We start from the raw sequence: 17,327 nt of genomic DNA, 5'->3' as shown, positions 1-17,327 counted from the left end.
ATATTCTATGGGGTGTCATAAGCAAGTCATTAGAATACTTTCCTACTAAATTTATAAGACATAAGCATTCAGTATTTGAGTAAACAAAGAGAAAATAAAGCTATCCATTTGGTTTCACTAAAAAGTCCATTGGAAGACTTGACTATTGTTGTTAAAAGACATAGGCATTCATATTATAGAGCCACAAACCACACTAGTAAAATAAAAACAGGATAACATGGGATTCGAACCAATGACAGTCTTAATATGATAGTGCAAAACCAACACCTTACTAACTGTGCTAACCAAATTGTGCATACCAGACACACAATTTATCAGAGATTTAAGTGAATAAGCTACAGTGTCCAAGGTACTAAACATAATATATTATATGGGGTGTCATAAGCAAGTCATTAGAATACTTTCCTACTAAATTTATAAGACATAAGCTTTCAGTATTTGAGTAAACAAAGAGAAAATAAAGCTATCTATTGGGTTTCACTAAAAAGTCCATTGGAAGACTTGACTATTGTTGTTAAAAGACATAGGCATTCATATTATAGAGCCACAAACCACACTAGTAAAATAAAGACATGATAACATTGGATTCGAACCAATGACAGTCTTAATTTGATAGTGCAAACCCAACTCCACACTAACAGTGCTAACCAGAGTGTGCATACCAGACACACAATTTATTAGAGATTTAAGTGAATAAGCTACAGTGTCCAAGGTACTAAACATAATATATTCTATGGGGTGTCATAAGCAAGTCATTAGAATGCTTTCCTACTAAATTTATAAGACATAAGCATTCAATATTTGAGTAAACAAAGAGAAAATATAGCTATCTATTGGGTTTCACTAAAAAGTCAATTGGAATACTTGACTATTGTTGTTAAAAGACATAGGCATTCATATTATAGAGCCACAAACCACACTAGTAAAATAAAAACATGATAACATGGGATTCAAACCAATGACAGTCTTAATTTGAGAGTGCAAACCCAACACCTTACTAACTGTGCTAACCAGACAGTGCATACCAGACACACAATTTATCAGAGATTTAAGTGAATAAGCTACAATGTCCAAGGTACTAAACATAATATATTATATGGGGTGTCATAAGCAAGTCATTAGAATACTTTCCTACTAAATTTCTAAGACATAAGCATTCAGTATTTGAGTAAACAAAGAGAAAATAAAGCTATCTATTGGGTTTCACTAAAAAGTCCATTGGAAGACTTGACTATTGTTGTTAAAAGACATAGGCATTCATATTATAGAGCCACAAACCACACTAGTAAAATAAAAACATGATAACATGGGATTAAAAGCAATGACAGTCTTAATTTGATAGAGCAAACCCAACACCTTACTAACTGTGCTAACCAGACTGTGCATACCAGACGCACAATTTATCAGAGATTTAAGTGAATAAGCTACAGTGTCCAAGGTACTAAACATAATATATTCTATGGGGTGTCATAAGCAAGTCATTAGAATACTTTCCTACTAAATTTATAAGACATAAGCATTCAATATTTGAGTAAACAGAGAGAAAATAAAGATATCTATTGGGTTTCACTAAAAAGTCCATTGGAATACTTGACTATTGTTGTTAAAAGACATAGGCATTCATATTATAGAGCCACAAACCACACTAGTAAAATAAAAACATTGGATTCAAACCAATGACAGTCTTAATTTGATAGTGCAAACCCAACACCACTCTAACAGTGCTAACCAGAGTGTGCATACCAGACACACAATTTATTAGAGATTTAAGTGAATAAGCTACAGTGTCCAAGGTACTAAACATAATATATTCTATGAGGTGTCATAAGCAAGTCATTAGAATACTTTCCTACTAAATTTATAAGACATAAGCATTCAATATTTAAGTAAACAGAGAGAAAATAAAGCGATCTATTGGGTTTCACTAAAAAGTCCATTGGAAGACTTGACTATTGTTGTTAAAAGACATAGGCATTCATATTATAGAGCCACAAACCACACTAGTAAAATAAAAACATGATAACATGGGATTCGAACCAATGACAGTCTTAATTTGATAATGCAAACCCAACACCTTACTAACTGTGCTAACCAGACTGTGCATAGCAGGCATTCAATTTATCAGAGATTTAAGTGAATAAGCTACAGTGTCCAAGGTATTAATCATAATATATTATATGGGGTGTCATAAGCAAGTCATTAGAATACTTTCCTACTGAATTTATTAGACATAAGCATTCAATATTTGAGTAAACAAAGAGAAAATAAAGCTATCTATTGGGTTTCACTAAAAAGTCCATTGGAAGACTTGACTATTGTTGTTAAAAGACATAGGCATTCACATTATAGAGCCACAAACCACACTAGTAAAATAAAAACATGAAAACATCGGATTCGAACCAATGACAGTCTTAATTTGATAGTGCAATCCCAACACCACACTAACTGTGCTAACCAGACTGTGCATACCAGACACACAATTTATCAGAGATTTAAGTGAATAAGCTATAGTGTCCAAGGTACTAAACATAATATATTCTATGGGGTGTCATAAGCAAGTCATTAGAATACTTTCCTACTAAATTTATAAGACATAAGCATTCAGTATTTGAGTAAACAAAGAGAAAATAAAGCTATCTATTTGGTTTCACTAAAAAGTCCATTGGAAGACTTGACTATTGTTGTTAAAAGACATAGGCATTCATATTATAGAGCCACAAACCACACTAGTAAAATAAAAACAGGATAACATGGGATTCGAACCAATGACAGTCTTAATATGATAGTGCAAAACCAACACCTTACTAACTGTGCTAACCAAATTGTGCATACCAGACACACAATTTATCAGAGATTTAAGTGAATAAGCTACAGTGTCCAAGGTACTAAACATAATATATTATATGGGGTGTCATAAGCAAGTCATTAGAATACTTTCCTACTAAATTTATAAGACATAAGCTTTCAGTATTTGAGTAAACAAAGAGAAAATAAAGCTATCTATTGGGTTTCACTAAAAAGTCCATTGGAAGACTTGACTATTGTTGTTAAAAGACATAGGCATTCATATTATAGAGCCACAAACCACACTAGTAAAATAAAGACATGATAACATTGGATTCGAACCAATGACAGTCTTAATTTGATAGTGCAAACCCAACTCCACAATAACAGTGCTAACCAGAGTGTGCATACCAGACACACAATTTATTAGAGATTTAAGTGAATAAGCTACAGTGTCCAAGGTACTAAACATAATATATTCTATGGGGTGTCATAAGCAAGTCATTAGAATGCTTTCCTACTAAATTTATAAGACATAAGCATTCAATATTTGAGTAAACAAAGAGAAAATATAGCTATCTATTGGGTTTCACTAAAAAGTCAATTGGAATACTTGACTATTGTTGTTAAAAGACATAGGCATTCATATTATAGAGCCACAAACCACACTAGTAAAATAAAAACATGATAACATGGGATTCAAACCAATGACAGTCTTAATTTGAGAGTGCAAACCCAACACCTTACTAACTGTGCTAACCAGACAGTGCATACCAGACACACAATTTATCAGAGATTTAAGTGAATAAGCTACAATGTCCAAGGTACTAAACATAATATATTATATGGGGTGTCATAAGCAAGTCATTAGAATACTTTCCTACTAAATTTATAAGACATAAGCATTCAGTATTTGAGTAAACAAAGAGAAAATATAGCTATCTATTGGGTTTCACTAAAAAGTCCATTGGAATACTTGACTATTGTTGTTAAAAGACATAGGCATTCGTATTATAGAGCCACAAACCACACTAGTAAAATAAAAACATTGGATTCAAACCAATGACAGTCTTAATTTGATAGTGCAAACCCAACACCACACTAACAGTGCTAACCAGAGTGTGCATACCAGACACACAATTTATTAGAGATTTAAGTGAATAAGCTACAGTGTCCAAGGTACTAAACATAATATATTCTATGAGGTGTCATAAGCTAGTCATTAGAATACTTTCCTACTAAATTTATAAGACATAAGCATTCAGTATTTGAGTAAACAAAGAGAAAATAAAGCTATCTATTGGGTTTCACTAAAAAGTCCATTGGAAGACTTGACTATTGTTGTTAAAAGACATAGGCATTCATATTATAGAGCCACAAACCACACTAGTAAAATAAAAACATGATAACATGGGATTCGAACCAATGACAGTCTTAATTTGATAATGCAAACCCAACACCTTACTAACTGTGCTAACCAGACTGTGCATAGCAGGCAGTCATTTTATCAGAGATTTAAGTGAATAAGCTACAGTGTCCAAGGTATTAATCATAATATATTATATGGGGTGTCATAAGCAAGTCATTAGAATACTTTCCTACTGAATTTATTAGACATAAGCATTCAATATTTGAGTAAACAAAGAGAAACTAAAGCTATCTATTGGGTTTCACTAAAAAGTCCATTGGAAGACTTGACTATTGTTGTTAAAAGACATAGGCATTCACATTATAGAGCCACAAACCACACTAGTAAAATAAAAACATCGTATTCGAACCAATGGCAGTCTTAATTTGATAGTGCAATCCCAACACCACACTAACTGTGCTAACCAGACTGTGCATACCAGACACACAATTTATCAGAGATTTAAGTGAATAAGCTACAGTGTCCAAGGTACTAAACATAATATATTATATGGGGTGTCATAAGCAAGTCATTAGAATACTTTCCTACTAAATTTATAAGACATAAGCATTCAGTATTTGAGTAAACAAAGAGAAAATAAAGCTATCTATTGGGTTTCACTAAAAAGTCCATTGGAAGACTTGACTATTGTTGTTAAAAGACATAGGCATTCATATTATAGAGCCACAAACCACACTAGTAAAATAAAAACATGATAACATGGGATTCAAAGCAATGACAGTCTTAATTTGATAGAGCAAACCCAACACCTTACTAACTGTGCTAACCAGACTGTGCATACCAGACGCACAATTTATCAGAGATTTAAGTGAATAAGCTACAGTGTCCAAGGTACTAAACATAATATATTCTATGGGGTGTCATAAGCAAGTCATTAGAATACTTTCCTACTAAATTTATAAGACATAAGCATTCAATATTTGAGTAAACAGAGAGAAAATAAAGCTATCTATTGGGTTTCACTAAAAAGTCCATTGGAATACTTGACTATTGTTGTTAAAAGACATAGGCATTCATATTATAGAGCCACAAACCACACTAGTAAAATAAAAACATTGGATTCAAACCAATGACAGTCTTAATTTGATAGTGCTAACCCAACACCACACTAACAGTGCTAACCAGAGTGTGCATACCAGACACACAATTTATTAGAGATTTAAGGAATAAGCTACAGTGTCCAAGGTACTAAACATAATATATTCTATGAGGTGTCATAAGCTAGTCATTAGAATACTTTCCTACTAAATTTATAAGACATAAGCATTCAGTATTTGAGTAAACAAAGAGAAAATAAAGCTATCTATTGGGTTTCACTAAAAAGTCCATTGGAAGACTTGACTATTGTTGTTAAAAGACATAGGCATTCATATTATAGAGCCACAAACCACACTAGTAAAATAAAAACATGATAACATGGGATTCGAACCAATGACAGTCTTAATTTGATAATGCAAACCCAACACCTTACTAACTGTGCTAACCAGACTGTGCATAGCAGGCATTCAATTTATCAGAGATTTAAGTGAATAAGCTACAGTGTCCAAGGTATTAATCATAATATATTATATGGGGTGTCATAAGCAAGTCATTAGAATACTTTCCTACTGAATTTATTAGACATAAGCATTCAATATTTGAGTAAACAAAGAGAAAATAAAGCTATCTTTTGGGTTTCACTAAAAAGTCCATTGGAAGACTTGACTATTGTTGTTAAAAGACATAGGCATTCATATTATAGAGCCACAAACCACACTAGTAAAATAAAAACATGATAACATGGGATTCAAACCAATGACAGTCTTAATTTGAGAGTGCAAACCCAACACCTTACTAACTGTGCTAACCAGACAGTGCATACCAGACTCACAATTTATCAGAGATTTAAGTGAATAAGCTACAATGTCCAAGGTACTAAACATAATATATTCTATGGGGTGTCATAAGCAAGTCATTAGAATACTTTCCTACTAAATTTAAAAGACATAAGCATTCAATATTTGAGTAAACAAAGAGAAAATAAAGCTATCTATTGGGTTTCACTAAAAAGTCCATTGGAAGACTTGACTATTGTTGTTAAAAGACATAGGCATTCACATTATAGAGCCACAAACCACACTAGTAAAATAAAAACATCAGATTCGAACCAATGACAGTCTTAATTTGATAGTGCAATCCCAACACCACACTAACTGTGCTAACCAGACTGTGCATACCAGACACACAATTTATTAGAGATTTAAGTGAATAAGCTATAGTGTCCAAGGTACTAAACATAATATATTCTATGGGGTGTCATAAGCAAGTCATTAGAATACTTTCCTACTAAATTTATAAGACATAAGCATTCAGTATTTGAGTAAACAAAGAGAAAATAAAGCTATCTATTTGGTTTCACTAAAAAGTCCATTGGAAGACTTGACTATTGTTGATAAAAGACATAGGCATTCATATTATAGAGCCACAAACCACACTAGTAAAATAAAAACAGGATAACATGGGATTCGAACCAATGACAGTCTTAATATGATAGTGCAAAACCAACACCTTACTAACTGTGCTAACCAAATTGTGCATACCAGACACACAATTTATCAGAGATTTAAGTGAATAAGCTACAGTGTCCAAGGTACTAAACATAATATATTATTTGGGGTGTCATAAGCAAGTCATTAGAATACTTTCCTACTAAATTTATAAGACATAAGCATTCAGTATTTGAGTAAACAAAGAGAAAATAAAGCTATCTATTGGGTTTCACTAAAAAGTCCATTGGAAGACTTGACTATTGTTGTTAAAAGACATAGGCATTCATATTATAGAGCCACAAACCACACTAGTAAAATAAAAACATGATAACATGGGATTCAAAGCAATGACAGTCTTAATTTGATAGATCAAACCCAACACCTTACTAACTGTGCTAACCAGACTGTGCATACCAGACGCACAATTTATCAGAGATTTAAGTGAATAAGCTACAGTGTCCAAGGTACTAAACATAATATATTCTATGGGGTGTCATAAGCAAGTCATTAGAATACTTTCCTACTAAATTTATAAGACATAAGCATTCAATATTTGAGTAAACAGAGAGAAAATAAAGCTATCTATTGGGTTTCACTAAAAAGTCCATTGGAATACTTGACTATTGTTGTTAAAAGACATAGGCATTCATACTATAGAGCCACAAACCACACTAGTAAAATAAAGACATGATAACATTGGATTCGAACCAATGACAGTCTTAATTTGATAGTGCAAACCCAACTCCACACTAACAGTGCTAACCAGAGTGTGCATACCAGACACACAATTTATTAGAGATTTAAGTGAATAAGCTACAGTGTCCAAGGTACTAAACATAATATATTCTATGGGGTGTCATAAGCAAGTCATTAGAATGCTTTCCTACTAAATTTAAAAGACATAAGCATTCAATATTTGAGTAAACAAAGAGAAAATATAGCTATCTATTGGGTTTCACTAAAAAGTCCATTGGAATACTTGACTATTGTTGTTAAAAGACATAGGCATTCATATTATAGAGCCACAAACCACACTAGTAAAATAAAAACATGATAACATGGGATTCAAACCAATGACAGTCTTAATTTGAGAGTGCAAACCCAACACCTTACTAACTGTGCTAACCAGACAGTGCATACCAGACACACAATTTATCAGAGATTTAAGTGAATAAGCTACAATGTCCAAGGTACTAAACATAATATATTATATGGGGTGTCATAAGCAAGTCATTAGAATACTTTCCTACTAAATTTATAAGACATAAGCATTCAGTATTTGAGTAAACAAAGAGAAAATATAGCTATCTATTGGGTTTCACTAAAAAGTCCATTGGAATACTTGACTATTGTTGTTAAAAGACATAGGCATTCGTATTATAGAGCCACAAACCACACTAGTAAAATAAAAACATTGGATTCAAACCAATGACAGTCTTAATTTGATAGTGCAAACCCAACACCACACTAACAGTGCTAACCAGCGTGTGCATACCAGACACACCATTTATTAGAGATTTAAGTGAATAAGCTACAGTGTCCAAGGTACTAAACATAATATATTCTATGAGGTGTCATAAGCTAGTCATTAGAATACTTTCCTACTAAATTTATAAGACATAAGCATTCAGTATTTGAGTAAACAAAGAGAAAATAAAGCTATCTATTGGGTTTCACTAAAAAGTCCATTGGAAGACTTGACTATTGTTGTTAAAAGACATAGGCATTCATATTATAGAGCCACAAACCACACTAGTAAAATAAAAACATGATAACATGGGATTCGAACCAATGACAGTCTTAATTTGATAATGCAAACCCAACACCTTACTAACTGTGCTAACCAGACTGTGCATAGCAGGCATTCAATTTATCAGAGATTTAAGTGAATAAGCTACAGTGTCCAAGGTATTAATCATAATATATTATATGGGGTGTCATAAGCAAGTCATTAGAATACTTTCCTACTGAATTTATTAGACATAAGCATTCAATATTTGAGTAAACAAAGAGAAAATAAAGCTATCTATTGGGTTTCACTAAAAAGTCCATTGGAAGACTTGACTATTGTTGTTAAAAGACATAGGCATTCACATTATAGAGCCACAAACCACACTAGTAAAATAAAGACATGATAACATTGGATTCGAACCAATGACAGTCTTAATTTGATAGTGCAAACCCAACTCCACACTAACAGTGCTAACCAGAGTGTGCATACCAGACACACAATTTATTAGAGATTTAAGTGAATAAGCTACAGTGTCCAAGGTACTAAACATAATATATTCTATGGGGTGTCATAAGCAAGTCATTAGAATGCTTTCCTACTAAATTTAAAAGACATAAGCATTCAATATTTGAGTAAACAAAGAGAAAATATAGCTATCTATTAAGTTTCACTAAAAAGTCCATTGGAATACTTGACTATTGTTGTTAAAAGACATAGGCATTCATATTATAGAGCCACAAACCACACTAGTAAAATAAAGACATGATAACATTGGATTCGAACCAATGACAGTCTTAATTTGATAGTGCAAACCCAACTCCACACTAACAGTGCTAACCAGAGTGTGCATACCAGACACACAATTTATTAGAGATTTAAGTGAATAAGCTACAGTGTCCAAGGTACTAAACATAATATATTCTATGGGGTGTCATAAGCAAGTCATTAGAATACTTTCCTACTAAATTTATAAGACATAAGCATTCAATATTTGAGTAAACAGAGAGAAAATAAAGCTATCTATTGGGTTTCACTAAAAAGTCCATTGGAATACTTGACTATTGTTGTTAAAAGACATAGGCATTCATACTATAGAGCCACAAACCACACTAGTAAAATAAAGACATGATAACATTGGATTCGAACCAATGACAGTCTTAATTTGATAGTGCAAACCCAACTCCACACTAACAGTGCTAACCAGAGTGTGCATACCAGACACACAATTTATTAGAGATTTAAGTGAATAAGCTACAGTGTCCAAGGTACTAAACATAAAATATTCTATGAGGTGTCATAAGCTAGTCATTAGAATACTTTCCTACTAAATTTATAAGACATAAGCATTCAGTATTTGAGTAAACAAAGAGAAAATAAAGCTATCTATTGGGTTTCACTAAAAAGTCCATTGGAAGACTTGACTATTGTTGTTAAAAGACATAGGCATTCATATTATAGAGCCACAAACCACACTAGTAAAATAAAAACATGATAACATGGGATTCGAACCAATGACAGTCTTAATTTGATAATGCAAACCCAACACCTTACTAACTGTGCTAACCAGACTGTGCATAGCAGGCATTCAATTTATCAGAGATTTAAGTGAATAAGCTACAGTGTCCAAGGTATTAATCATAATATATTATATGGGGTGTCATAAGCAAGTCATTAGAATACTTTCCTACTGAATTTATTAGACATAAGCATTCAATATTTGAGTAAACAAAGAGAAAATAAAGCTATCTATTGGGTTTCACTAAAAAGTCCATTGGAAGACTTGACTATTGTTGTTAAAAGACATAGGCATTCATATTATAGAGCCACAAACCACACTAGTAAAATAAAAACATGATAACATGGGATTCAAACCAATGACAATCTTAATTTGAGAGTGCAAACCCAACACCTTACTAACTGTGCTAACCAGACAGTGCATACCAGACACACAATTTATCAGAGATTTAAGTGAATAAGCTACAATGTCCAAGGTACTAAACATAATATATTCTATGGGGTGTCATAAGCAAGTCATTAGAATACTTTCCTACTAAATTTATAAGACATAAGCATTCAATATTTGAGTAAACAAAGAGAAAATAAAGCTATCTATTGGGTTTCACTAAAAAGTCCATTGGAAGACTTGACTATTGTTGTTAAAAGACATAGGCATTCATATTATAGAGCCACAAACCACACTACTAAAATAAAAACAGGATAACATGGGATTCGAACCAATGACAGTCTTAATTTGATAGTGCAAAACCAACACCTTACTAACTGTGCTAACCAAATTGTGCATACCAGGCAAACAATTTATCAGAAATTTAAGTGAATAAGCTACAGTGTCCAAGGTACTAAACATAATATATTCTATGAGGTGTCATAAGCAAGTCATTAGAATACTTTTCTACTGAATTTATAAGACATAAGCATTCAATATTTGAGTAAACAAAGAGAAAATAAAGCTATCTATTGGGTTTCACTAAAAAGTCCATTGGAAGACTTGACTATTGTTGTTAAAAGACATAGGCATTCATATTATAGAGCCACAAACCACACTAGTAAAATAAAAACATCAGATTCGAACCAATGACAGTCTTAATTTGATAGTGCAATCCCAACACCACACTAACTGTGCTAACCAGACTGTGCATACCAGACACACAATTTATTAGAGATTTAAGTGAATAAGCTATAGTGTCCAAGGTACTAAACATAATATATTCTATGGGGTGTCATAAGCAAGTCATTAGAATACTTTCCTACTAAATTTATAAGACATAAGCATTCAGTATTTGAGTAAACAAAGAGAAAATAAAGCTATCTATTTGGTTTCACTAAAAAGTCCATTGGAAGACTTGACTATTGTTGTTAAAAGACATAGGCATTCATATTATAGAGCCACAAACCACACTAGTAAAATAAAAACAGGATAACATGGGATTCGAACCAATGACAGTCTTAATATGATAGTGCAAAACCAACACCTTACTAACTGTGCTAACCAAATTGTGCATAGCAGACACACAATTTATCAGAGATTTAAGTGAATAAGCTACAGTGTCCAAGGTACTAAACATAATATATTATTTGGGGTGTCATAAGCAAGTCATTAGAATACTTTCCTACTAAATTTATAAGACATAAGCATTCAGTATTTGAGTAAACAAAGAGAAAATAAAGCTATCTATTGGGTTTCACTAAAAAGTCCATTGGAAGACTTGACTATTGTTGTTAAAAGACATAGGCATTCATATTATAGAGCCACAAACCACACTAGTAAAATAAAAACATGATAACATGGGATTCAAAGCAATGACAGTCTTAATTTGATAGATCAAACCCAACACCTTACTAACTGTGCTAACCAGACTGTGCATACCAGACGCACAATTTATCAGAGATTTAAGTGAATAAGCTACAGTGTCCAAGGTACTAAACATAATATATTCTATGGGGTGTCATAAGCAAGTCATTAGAATACTTTCCTACTAAATTTATAAGACATAAGCATTCAATATTTGAGTAAACAGAGAGAAAATAAAGCTATCTATTGGGTTTCACTAAAAAGTCCATTGGAATACTTGACTATTGTTGTTAAAAGACATAGGCATTCACATTATAGAGCCACAAACCACACTAGTAAAATAAAGACATGATAACATTGGATTCGAACCAATGACAGTCTTAATTTGATAGTGCAAACCCAACTCCACACTAACAGTGCTAACCAGAGTGTGCATACCAGACACACAATTTATTAGAGATTTAAGTGAATAAGCTACAGTGTCCAAGGTACTAAACATAATATATTCTATGGGGTGTCATAAGCAAGTCATTAGAATGCTTTCCTACTAAATTTAAAAGACATAAGCATTCAATATTTGAGTAAACAAAGAGAAAATATAGCTATCTATTGGGTTTCACTAAAAAGTCCATTGGAATACTTGACTATTGTTGTTAAAAGACATAGGCATTCATATTATAGAGCCACAAACCACACTAGTAAAATAAAAACATGATAACATGGGATTCAAACCAATGACAGTCTTCATTTGAGAGTGCAAACCCAACACCTTACTAACTGTGCTAACCAGACAGTGCATACCAGACACACAATTTATCAGAGATTTAAGTGAATAAGCTACAATGTCCAAGGTACTAAACATAATATATTATATGGGGTGTCATAAGCAAGTCATTAGAATACTTTCCTACTAAATTTATAAGACATAAGCATTCAGTATTTGAGTAAACAAAGAGAAAATATAGCTATCTATTGGGTTTCACTAAAAAGTCCATTGGAATACTTGACTATTGTTGTTAAAAGACATAGGCATTCGTATTATAGAGCCACAAACCACACTAGTAAAATAAAAACATTGGATTCAAACCAATGACAGTCTTAATTTGATAGTGCAAACCCAACACCACACTAACAGTGCTAACCAGCGTGTGCATACCAGACACACCATTTATTAGAGATTTAAGTGAATAAGCTACAGTGTCCAAGGTACTAAACATAATATATTCTATGAGGTGTCATAAGCTAGTCATTAGAATACTTTCCTACTAAATTTATAAGACATAAGCATTCAGTATTTGAGTAAACAAAGAGAAAATAAAGCTATCTATTGGGTTTCACTAAAAAGTCCATTGGAAGACTTGACTATTGTTGTTAAAAGACATAGGCATTCATATTATAGAGCCACAAACCACACTAGTAAAATAAAAACATGATAACATGGGATTCGAACCAATGACAGTCTTAATTTGATAATGCAAACCCAACACCTTACTAACTGTGCTAACCAGACTGTGCATAGCAGGCATTCAATTTATCAGAGATTTAAGTGAATAAGCTACAGTGTCCAAGGTATTAATCATAATATATTATATGGGGTGTCATAAGCAAGTCATTAGAATACTTTCCTACTGAATTTATTAGACATAAGCATTCAATATTTGAGTAAACAAAGAGAAAATAAAGCTATCTATTGGGTTTCACTAAAAAGTCCATTGGAAGACTTGACTATTGTTGTTAAAAGACATAGGCATTCACATTATAGAGCCACAAACCACACTAGTAAAATAAAGACATGATAACATTGGATTCGAACCAATGACAGTCTTAATTTGATAGTGCAAACCCAACTCCACACTAACAGTGCTAACCAGAGTGTGCATACCAGACACACAATTTATTAGAGATTTAAGTGAATAAGCTACAGTGTCCAAGGTACTAAACATAATATATTCTATGGGGTGTCATAAGCAAGTCATTAGAATGCTTTCCTACTAAATTTAAAAGACATAAGCATTCAATATTTGAGTAAACAAAGAGAAAATATAGCTATCTATTAAGTTTCACTAAAAAGTCCATTGGAATACTTGACTATTGTTGTTAAAAGACATAGGCATTCATATTATAGAGCCACAAACCACACTAGTAAAATAAAGACATGATAACATTGGATTCGAACCAATGACAGTCTTAATTTGATAGTGCAAACCCAACTCCACACTAACAGTGCTAACCAGAGTGTGCATACCAGACACACAATTTATTAGAGATTTAAGTGAATAAGCTACAGTGTCCAAGGTACTAAACATAATATATTCTATGGGGTGTCATAAGCAAGTCATTAGAATACTTTCCTACTAAATTTATAAGACAAAAGCATTCAATATTTGAGTAAACAGAGAGAAAATAAAGCTATCTATTGGGTTTCACTAAAAAGTCCTTTGGAATACTTGACTATTGTTGTTAAAAGACATAGGCATTCATACTATAGAGCCACAAACCACACTAGTAAAATAAAGACATGATAACATTGGATTTGAACCAATGACAGTCTTAATTTGATAGTGCAAACCCAACTCCACACTAACAGTGCTAACCAGAGTGTGCATACCAGACACACAATTTATTAGAGATTTAAGTGAATAAGCTACAGTGTCCAAGGTACTAAACATAAAATATTCTATGAGGTGTCATAAGCTAGTCATTAGAATACTTTCCTACTAAATTTATAAGACATAAGCATTCAGTATTTGAGTAAACAAAGAGAAAATAAAGCTATCTATTGGGTTTCACTAAAAAGTCCATTGGAAGACTTGACTATTGTTGTTAAAAGACATAGGCATTCATATTATAGAGCCACAAACCACACTAGTAAAATAAAAACATGATAACATGGGATTCGAACCAATGACAGTCTTAATTTGATAATGCAAACCCAACACCTTACTAACTGTGCTAACCAGACTGTGCATAGCAGGCATTCAATTTATCAGAGATTTAAGTGAATAAGCTACAGTGTCCAAGGTATTAATCATAATATATTATATGGGGTGTCATAAGCAAGTCATTAGAATACTTTCCTACTGAATTTATTAGACATAAGCATTCAATATTTGAGTAAACAAAGAGAAAATAAAGCTATCTATTGGGTTTCACTAAAAAGTCCATTGGAAGACTTGACTATTGTTGTTAAAAGACATAGGCATTCATATTATAGAGCCACAAACCACACTAGTAAAATAAAAACATGATAACATGGGATTCAAACCAATGACAATCTTAATTTGAGAGTGCAAACCCAACACCTTACTAACTGTGCTAACCAGACAGTGCATACTAGACACACAATTTATCAGAGATTTAAGTGAATAAGCTACAATGTCCAAGGTACTAAACATAATATATTCTATGGGGTGTCATAAGCAAGTCATTAGAATACTTTCCTACTAAATTTATAAGACATAAGCATTCAATATTTGAGTAAACAAAGAGAAAATAAAGCTATCTATTGGGTTTCACTAAAAAGTCCATTGGAAGACTTGACTATTGTTGTTAAAAGACATAGGCATTCATATTATAGAGCCACAAACCACACTACTAAAATAAAAACAGGATAACATGGGATTTGAACCAATGACAGTCTTAATTTGATAGTGCAAAACCAACACCTTACTAACTGTGCTAACCAAATTGTGCATACCAGGCAAACAATTTATCAGAAATTTAAGTGAATAAGCTACAGTGTCCAAGGTACTAAACATAATATATTCTATGAGGTGTCATAAGCAAGTCATTAGAATACTTTTCTACTGAATTTATAAGACATAAGCATTCAATATTTGAGTAAACAAAGAGAAAATAAAGCTATCTATTGGGTTTCACTAAAAAGTCCATTGGAAGACTTGACTATTGTTGTTAAAAGACATAGGCATTCATATTATAGAGCCACAAACCACACTAGTAAAATAAAAACAGGATAACATGGGATTCGAACCAATGACAGTCTTAATTTGATAGTGCAAAACCAACACCTTACTAACTGTGCTAACCAAATTGTGCATACCAGGCAAACAATTTATCAGAAATTTAAGTGAATAAGCTACAGTGTCCAAGGTACTAAACATAATATATTCTATGAGGTGTCATAAGCAAGTCATTAGAATGCTTTTCTACTGAATTTATAAGACATAAGCATTCAATATTTGAGTAAACAAAGAGAAAATAAAGCTATCTATTGGGTTTCACTAAAAAGTCCATTGGAAGACTTGACTATTGTTGTTAAAAGACATAGGCATTCATATTATAGAGCCACAAACCACACTAGTAAAATAAAAACATGATAACATGGGATTCAAAGCAATGACAGTCTTAATTTGATAGAGCAAACCCAACACCTTACTAACTGTGCTAACCAGACTGTGCATACCAGACGCACAATTTATCAGAGATTTAAGTGAATAAGCTACAGTGTCCAAGGTACTAAACATAATATATTCTATGGGGTGTCATAAGCAAGTCATTAGAATACTTTCCTACTAAATTTATAAGACATAAGCATTCAATATTTGAGTAAACAGAGAGAAAATAAAGCTATCTATTGGGTTTAACTAAAAAGTCCATTAGATTACTTGACTATTGTTGTTAAAAGACATAGGCATTCATACTATAGAGCCACAAACCACACTAGTAAAATAAAAACATGATAACATTGGATTTGAACCAATGACAGTCTTAATTTGATAGTGCAAACCAAACACCACACTAACAGTGCTAACCAGAGTGTGCATACCAGACACACAATTTATTAGAGATTTAAGTGAATAAGCTACAGTGTCCAAGGTACTAAACATAATATATTCTATGGGGTGTCATAAGCAAGTCATTAGAATGCTTTCCTACTAAATTTAAAAGACATAAGCATTCAATATTTGAGTAAACAAAGAGAAAATATAGCTATCTATTGGGTTTCACTAAAAAGTCCATTGGAATACTTGACTATTGTTGTTAAAAGACATAGGCATTCATATTATAGAGCCACAAACCACACTAGTAAAATAAAAACATTGGATTCAAACCAATGACAGTCTTAATTTGATAGAGCAAACCCAACACCTTACTAACTGTGCTAACCAGACTGTGCATACCAGACGCACAATTTATCAGAGATTTAAGTGAATAAGCTACAGTGTCCAAGGTACTAAACATAATATATTCTATGGGGTGTCATAAGCAAGTCATTAGAATACTTTCCTACTAAATTTATAAGACATAAGCATTCAATTTTTGAGTAAACAGAGAGAAAATAAAGCTATCTATTGGGTTTAACTAAAAAGTCCATTAGAATACTTGACTATTGTTGTTAAAAGACATAGGCATTCATACTATAGAGCCACAAACCACACTAGTAAAATAAAAACATGATAACATTGGATTTGAACCAATGACAGTCTTAATTTGATAGTGCAAACCAAACACCACACTAACAGTGCTAACCAGAGTGTGCATACCAGACACACAATTTATTAGAGATTTAAGTGAATAAGCTAC

Source organism: Pseudophryne corroboree, chromosome 8, assembly GCF_028390025.1.
Source record: "Pseudophryne corroboree isolate aPseCor3 chromosome 8, aPseCor3.hap2, whole genome shotgun sequence".
NCBI lineage: Eukaryota > Metazoa > Chordata > Amphibia > Anura > Myobatrachidae > Pseudophryne > Pseudophryne corroboree.
This window is presented reverse-complemented; position numbering follows the sequence as displayed.